The sequence below is a fragment of the Ovis aries genome, chromosome X (assembly GCF_016772045.2).
Source record: "Ovis aries strain OAR_USU_Benz2616 breed Rambouillet chromosome X, ARS-UI_Ramb_v3.0, whole genome shotgun sequence".
Lineage (NCBI taxonomy): Eukaryota > Metazoa > Chordata > Mammalia > Artiodactyla > Bovidae > Ovis > Ovis aries.
The window spans coordinates 53181367-53189972 of record NC_056080.1 but is presented as its reverse complement, the minus strand read 5'-3'; positions in this window follow the sequence as shown (position 1 = coordinate 53189972).

Genomic DNA, 8606 nt, shown 5'->3' with positions numbered 1-8606 from the left:
TTCCTGGTGGAAGGGACTGTTGCCTGCCCACTGCTGGTTGGATCCAGGTTTGTCCCTCTGGTGGGTAGGGTCATGCCAAGGTGTATGTTTAGAGGTGTCTGTGAGCTCAGTATCCCTTTAGGCAGCCTGTCTGATGATGGGTGGGGTGTGTTTCCACCCTGCTGGTTGCTTAACCAGCACACCAGTACTGGAGCTTGCAGGCTATTGGGTGTGGCCAGGTTTTGGTGTCAAAATGGTGATTTCCAGGAGAGCTCACACCAGTCAATATTCCCTGAGGCCTTCATCACCAGTTTCCTTACCCTCCATAGTGAGCCACATACCACTCCTGTCTCTCCAGGAGACCTACCAAGACCCACAGACTGGTCCAGACCAGGCTCTTATGAAGTCTTTGTTTTTTGCTGAGTTCCAGTGCTTGCCAAACTTTGTGTGTGCCCTCCAAAAATGGACTCTCTGCTTTCCCAAGTCCTGTGGGACTCCTGCCCTCAAGCCCTGCTGGCCTTCAAAGCCAAATGCTCTGGGGTTTCTACCTGCCAATGTCAGACCCTCAGGGTGGGAAGCCTGACATGGATCTCAGAACTCTCACTGCTGGGGAAGAAACTCTGTGAAAGAATTATTTTCTACTTTGTGGGGCATCCACCTGGTGGCTATGGTATTTGATTATGCCCTGAAATTGTCCATCCTACTGTCTTGTGATTCTTTTCTGTGCCTTTAGTTGTAAAATATCTTTTTTTTTTTTTTGGTGTGTTCTAATCTTTTTTGTTGATGGCTATTTAGCCCGTAGTTGTGATTTTGATGTTTTTGTGAGATGAGGTGAGCTCAAGTCCTTCTCGGTTATCTTGTCTGGAATCGAAGGGCTCTTTTAGTTTGGATGCTTGCTCTATCTTTCTTTACTCTGTGCTGGGCATTATCTCCTTGATATGGGGTGTGTAGATGCAGTGGCTCTTGCATACTCACAGGATGGCAGGGACAGATCATTGCCTGCTCATGGGTTTCTTAGCAGCAGCAGTGGCTCATGCATTCCCACGACAGCAGGGGTAGCATTTAGTGCCTGCTCACGACCCACATGCTCCACAGTACAGCAGGGGCAGTGCTTGGCTCATGCTCATGGGTGTCTTGGTAGGGGGCTGAGGTGGTGGGTGTCCTCCTGGTACAGCAAGGGGAGTGCTTGGTGCCTGCTTACAGGTTTTATAGGAGCAGCAACAGCAGCGTGCATGTGCTAGGGACAATGGAGGTAGTGCTTGGCCCCTGCATGCGGGTCTCATAGTAGCAGCCCAGGATGGTGGCAGTGGCTCACACCCACCCGCAGAGCTTGTGTAAGTAGTATCCTGTTGCCTGAGAGCATACAAAGGGAAATAAGCATCTATGGCAGTCCCACTCTTCTCCTTGTGGGACCCCAACAGTGGCACCTTGCCTCTACAGTGGGCCCAGGCTTCTTCTGAGTACACCTCATTGCCACCCTCCAGCCTCTTCAAACTGTCTCCACACAGCCAACCCAAGTCCTCTCCCTGGGTCTGACCTCCAAAGCCCAAGCTTCAGCATCTAGCCCCTGCCCTCACCGGTAGACGAGCCTCAGTCTAAGAGCTCAGGGCAGCAGTATCCACCACCTATGCAGGTTACTCTCCATTTTTCCTACTGCAATCCAGTTGCTTCACTCTCCTCTGAGACTCCAAAGCTCCACCTCCATCCAGGCTGATCTTCTCACCAGTGAGGCAACTTTCCCAGGTGTGAGAAACTTTCCTACTTCACAGCTCCCTCCCTAGGGATCAAGTCCAGTCTAGATTCCTTTCTCTCTCTTTTATTTATTTTTCCTTTTGTCTTACTCATTTACATGGAAGTTGCCTTGCCCTTTCAGAAGTCTGAGGTCTTCTGCCCACGTTCAGTAGGTGCTCTGTGTGAATCATCCCACTCCTCTGCCATCTTGATCCCTCCTTGATTTCTCTTCTGATATTTCATTATTTGTTGCTGTTCAATCGTTAGGTCACGTCTGACTATTTGTGACCCCACGGACTGCAGCACACCAGGCTTCCCTGTCCCTCACCATCTTCCGGTGTTCATCCAAGTTCATGTCCCTTGAATCAGTGATGCTATCCAACCATCTCATCCTCTGTCATCCCCTTCTCCTTTTGCCTTCAATCTTTGCCAGCATCAGGGTCTTTTCCAGTGAGTTGGCTGTTCTTATCAGGTGGCCAGAGTACTGGAGCTTCAGCTTCAGCCTCAGTCCTTCCAATGAATATCCAAAATGATGTCGTTGCTTTTTAATACGCTGTCTAGGTTTGTCATAGCCTTCCTTCCAAGTCCCTATTTCATTATTAGTCTATAGAAAAGTAACAGATTTTTGTAACTGTGACCAATTGTAGGTTTCTGAAACTGTGACCAACTGTAATTTTGAAATTATGCCCTCGTATGGGAGAGAATCACTATACAACCTGTGTGCCCAGTGGCTTTGGTGAGAGAGCTGGATCTGATATGAGCACGAGTCACATCTTTCCCCAGGGTGTTCTGAAAGCTAGCACCTTGGTGGGAGCTGCATCTAGAGAAACTAGAGCCAAACTCAAATGTGAGCTGGAACTTCTCCTCTACTCAGTGGCCAACACCATCCTATTTGGGTGGGTCCCAAGTTGTTGGAGCAGAAGACCTAAGGGTCAGAAAACCCTAAGGATTTGAGCTGGCTCCCTTCCTTCTAAGTGTGTGCTCTAGCCCTTCCCAGCACTGGCATCTTTGTCCCAGAGGGAAGCAAGAGGGTCTTGAGCATTTGTTCTGCATGTATCTGGGCACTGGCTGTTGCAGTGCCCTGGTCAGAGTCCCAAGTCACTCCTGATGTGCTGCTTCTATAAGCACTATTAATAGCTACCCTTGTCCCATTCAAATTTATTCTAAATCCTCATCCACAATGGAACTCTTGTTTGGCCTAAGTAGCCCTCATGCTAGTGTGAAGCAAATAAGGACAGAGCAGGCACTTGGCTCAGGCTGGGGTGCACTGTGAAGTAGTCACAGGAGACTGACCAGAGTCTGCTGCAGTTTCAATCTGCTTTCTCCATCTGTTTCAGGGGTAATAAGTATGTGCATGCTCTTCACAAGCAGAGTCTAGGTTTCTTACAGCCCTCCTGTTAGTCCCACTAGTTTTCTAGCCAACTATGGGAACTTGTCTTTCCAGTGTCAGGCCCCAGGTCTTGGGCATCCTATCTGTGTCTCTCACTGCTCGTTCCCCATAGATGATCCCCCTCTTCTGCTTTCTTCCCTTCCAGGGGCACAGATTCCAACCTGATTGCTTTTCTTCCCTTCCTATCTGGCTTTGTGTGAATCTTTTTTTTTTTTTGTATCCATGGTTGTACAAGATTCTTTCTGCTAGTCTCACATTAGTTTTCAGTGAGAATTGCTCTACCTGTAGATATATTTTTCAGTGTTCCTGGGGGAGGTGAGTTTCACATCCTCCTAATCTACCATCTTGATCTTGACTGAGAATTGCCATCTTTCTACTCCAGAGTCTATCCAAGGGTGGGGCGGGGGGAATCACTTCTCACTTCTTCAAGCCTTTTGCATGTCCCTCCAAAGGCTTGCATTATTTTCTTCATATTAGTTTTTCAAACTTGTATTGTTTATTCCTATGCATTTTATTATTGTACTGTATTGCTGTTATAAATGTTTTTCCCCTCTACTGTGTTTTCTAACTTGGTGTTATTTACATGTAAGAAAACACTAGATATTTTCTTCTCATAGAATCTTCACAGTAGTTAAACAAGAAGACATGAAGAGAGGAGGTCTTCAATTGTCTTCTTCCTCTGAGGTGACTTGCAAGAAGTTTGGGACATTTCAGCAAGTCTCATAGCAGAGACAGGCAAAACCCCCATGCTGCAGAGACCTCCTTAGAAAGCATTTCCTGGAAAATCTCTGGGCTGCTGCTGCTTTCACTGAATATACCTGTCTCCATTCGGTAGATGCATGGCTCAGAAATACTCATAGATATTGGATCTAGGGTCTAGGCTTACTCTATTGTCATATGGTACAAAGCAATGAAGACTAACATGTTCCCCAAAGTATCAGCCATGTAGCCTATTGATAAGACAAAGCTGACTTTATTGTACAATATGGTAATGGAGAGCTCTACCTCAACAGAAGCACTTCAGAAGTAAGAAGGCAGAAGTGACATTTATGCATATTTTGAAATCTAGTGGAAAATAATTCCTTCAGTTGGGGGGAGCTGGTATTATTGGGATTGGATCAAGATTATTATATAACGGTTTAGGATTGGTGGACACAGCAAGGGAAGGACTTTGAAACAAGTTTTTCACGAGTCCTGGGGTTGAAAATATTGTTTGGCACTTCTCACTGAATAGTTTACAGGTCTTTTAGGCTGGGAATGAACAATGAAGTCATTTACAACTTATACCTTCCTGAGTGAGAGCTTCTTGGAATAATAAAGCTATGCTGGTAAAGACAGTACCTGTTAGTGAAGAAAGTGATGTATGTGCATGGTTCCTATTCTCATACTTGTTTTTACATAACTCATAAGTTTATTTGGGGAGGTAGTAGATGGAGGGGAAGAAGAGAACGGGGGCTATGATGAGAAATTAGCATTCTGTAAGTAAATTAGAATATAACTTTAGACTGACTCCTACATATTCTACATAGCTGGACTGCTTTGCTGGAAATACCTGAAGTTGGGAACAGGAGGTTTCTTCCTTCCTCTATGTCTTTGCCCCTCTCAAAAGTGGTTTGAGAAGTTATCATCATTATTTTAGAGCGAGAGCACTAAAAAGCAATAAAAGACCTGATCTTTTATTTAATTTTTCTTACCTTTTCCCCCTTAATCTGCAAAGGTACAACCAAATTTTACTTTCTTTTTTCCCCTCCTAATCCCAGTTGTCAGTGCAGTGCATTCAGGAAGTGCTCAAAGGAAAATTTGTGACTTCTCATTCTAACACCTAACCACCAAATAACCACATTCATGTCATCAGATAGCTGGATGGCTGCGGGTCACAAGGACCTGAGCATTTATGTTTCCTGAATGGCTCCACTCCAGCCCCAGAGGTCGTTCTTCAACCTGATGTCAGTCTTCACCTTCCTTCTATTGGGCCTGTGGAATTTAACCCCTGATGAACAAGATGAATTCATAGGAACATACTTGAATTTGGATGGAAGCAAGTTATAGAATATCTCTTGGGACACACAGAAAACAGCAGAACATATTGATATGAAAGACATTACAGAGACAGAAAAGTAGCCTTCTTCTAGGACTCAATCTGGGCTGATAAGCAAGGAGCTAGAACTGGTACTGATAACAGCTCTTCTCACTGTGCAGAGGCTACGTATTTCCACTTGACCAATAGTCTCCCTTTGTCCAAACAGGAGAATCTATGAACAAACACAAATTTTCACAGGACTAACGAGGAGAGCAAGGGAAAAGTCTCCAGCTTCTGAACAGCTGGCATTTTCCAGGGACCCCTGGACAGCCAGCATCTAAGCTCAAATAGCTTGGTGCTTGAGGTCAAATTGTTTATTCCTTGCCATGTGAAATACAACTCTCACATTTGTCTCAAAATGGAAACATAGTGGAGAGATGAGATCTACTGATATTTGCTGCAACACAACAATTCATGGCATTCAGCTACACCTCAGCCCAAGCACAGCTTAGACAGGATACCAAGAGAATGAGAGGCCATATGCATCTACTGACCTTTTTACCTGTTAGTTCCAGTCTGTGCCATGTGACACTTGGCTTGTGCAAAACATATACTGTTATCTGAACTTTAATGTGCAGTTTTGCAGGTGGAATCTACATTTCATCAGCAGCTATACATCTTGCAGTAGCTCTTAAAACCCATATCAAAGATGTCCTTTATATTTTAAACACTGAACTTCAAAGGAAAGGGAATGAAATGGAGCTTTTAATGTGTACATACATGTACTTCTATATCAGTGTTTAATTATCATTGGGGATATTTTGTGAAAGACTTTAATGCTTTTAAGACTGTGGTATGAAAGCCACAGTAGCTCATGAGATTAATGTAGTGGGCCACAAAATAGCATTTCAAGTAAATACAATCAAATAAAAATATCAGTGTGCCCTGTGTGCAGAGTATACAGTTAGACTACACATGTGTGCACATGTGCAAACATATATTGATATGACGACTGAGTTCATTTTTAAAATTTATTTATTTTTGGCTGTGCCAGGTCTTTGTCGCTGTGCACAGATTTTCTCTAGTTGTGGTGAGGAAGGCCTATTCTCCAGTTGCCATGCACAAGCTTCTCATTGTGGTGGCTTCTTTTTGTGCAGAGCATGGGCTCTAGGGTGCAGTCTTCAGTAGTTGCAGCTAACGGGCCCAGTAGTTGCGGCACCCAGGCTGATTTGCCCCACGTCACACGGAATCTTCCTAACCGGGGATCAAACTTGTGTCCCGTGCACTGACAGGCAGATTCTTAACCACTGGACCACCAGGGATAATATGCATTTTTCTCACATTTTGCAATCAAAAATGTTTGAAGATTGCTACTTTAGAGTGCTCAGGTGCTTCAGTCATGTCCGACTCTGTGACCCCATGGACTGCAGCCCACCAGGCTCCTCTGTCCATGGGATCCTTCTGGCAAGAATACTGGAGTGGGTGGCCATGCCCTTCTCCAGAGGATCTTCCTGACCCAGGGATCGAGCCCACATCTCCTTCACTGCAGGTGAATTCTTTACCACTGAGTCACTGGGGAATTGGACAAATACCTACGGCCATCTAACCAGCCATTGGTGAGGATGATGGATTAGGTCCTGATTAGAATAAGGATCATTGCTATATAGTTTTCTATGTAATATTTGAAATAACTCTCAGCACAGTTTAAATTGACTTAGCTTTACTGTAGACGTTTGACCCACAGCAAACTTATTTGTGGAATGCCCAGGTTGTGAGGAAAAAAGTCTAATTAGTGGTGGGGCTTTCTTGTCATTCTCCCCTGTTAATGCCCCAATTATTTCCTACTGTCTCTTTCTACAGATGCAAGATATGGTCATGTGTGTGCACTTTTGTATATGTCTGATGCTGTCTTTATGTTTTATCTTTAATTTGTCCCTTATGTTGACCTTTTCTTATCGTTTTTATTAGCATTCATTTACAGTGGGACTTCCCTGGTGGCTCAGATAGTTAAGCGTCTGCTTACAATGTGGGAGACCCGGGTTCAGTCCCTGGGTCGGGAAGATCTCCTGGAGAAGGAAATGGCAACCCACGTCAGTATTCTTGCCTGGAAAATCGCATGGACAGAAGAGCCCAGTAGGCTACAGTCCATGGGGTCGCAAAGAGTCGGACACGACTGAGCGACTTCACTTACTTACTTATAGTGGGACTTGAAAACCACAAGGTATTTTTCTTACATAAAATGACAAGAAGTTTTTGATTATGAACTATTGTTATTAAAACCAGTAGTCCATGGAGTGAGTTCTCTTTTAGGGTAAAGAAAGGGAAACTAAATTGTTGCTGGTGCAAAATAATAGAAAGGATCCAAAGAACAGACTTTTGAAGTTTTATTCAAACCAGGTTTGTGAGTCAATATCTCACTTAAATTATTAGGGCCATATTATGGGAGGCTTTAGAAGATTTGAAGTCTCTCAAATCCCAAACCAAACTGAGTCTTCCTTGCTGGCCTAAACAGCCCCTTTTCTTTTGTCTGAAGAGTCTATTTCTGTGTTTTACCTTGCACATAAAACACAATTCTACTCACGCCTCAGCAATCTCTATTACCTCCAAACCTATAACTATAGTGGTGCCCACCAAGATTCAAGGGAGAGATGGCTCCGTGAATTATATCCTAAAGTAGATGATTATATTAAAAAATAATTGGACTACTTTAACTGCTATGTTCATGATCTCAGTGATATACTTGGAAATGGATTCCAAGGTGGCTTGACCAAGGAGGGAAGGGTATAATGTTTTTATCAGAAGAATGTGATTAAAAATGGTGTGCACGAAAGAGGTTCTATATTAAATGTGGTAGCTTAGTCCACTGATTATACTGAATTCCTTACACCATCATAGGGTTCAAGATACATCCTGCTTAGTGTGAACATATTTTGGACTTTTCCCCCTTTCAGTGCTTGTAATACTCCTCTCACAAACATCATCTGTAAACTTTCTGAATTATTTTTACTATATAATGTTGTTATTCAGTCAAGAAGTCATGTCCCACTTTTTGCAACCTCATGGACTACCACATGCCAGACTCCTCTGTCCTGCACTACCTCCCGGAGTATGCTCCAATTCATGTCCATTGAGTCGATGATGCTATGTAACCATCTGATACTTTGCTGCCCTTTTCTCCTTTTGGCTTTAATATTTCCTAGCATCAGGGTCTTTTCTTCGTATCAGGAGGCCAAAATATAGGAGCTTGATCTTCAGCAAGAGTACTTCCGATGAATATTCAGGGTTCATTTCCTTTAGGATTGAATTGTTTGGTCTCTTTGCTGTCCAAGGTACTCCCAAGAGTCTTCTTCAGCACCTCAATTTGAAAGCATCGATTCTTTGGCACTCAGCCTGCTTTATGGTCCAAATCTCCCACCCGTACATGACTACTGGAAAAGACACAGCTTGGACTATCTGGGCATTTGTCATCAAAGTGATGCCTCTGTT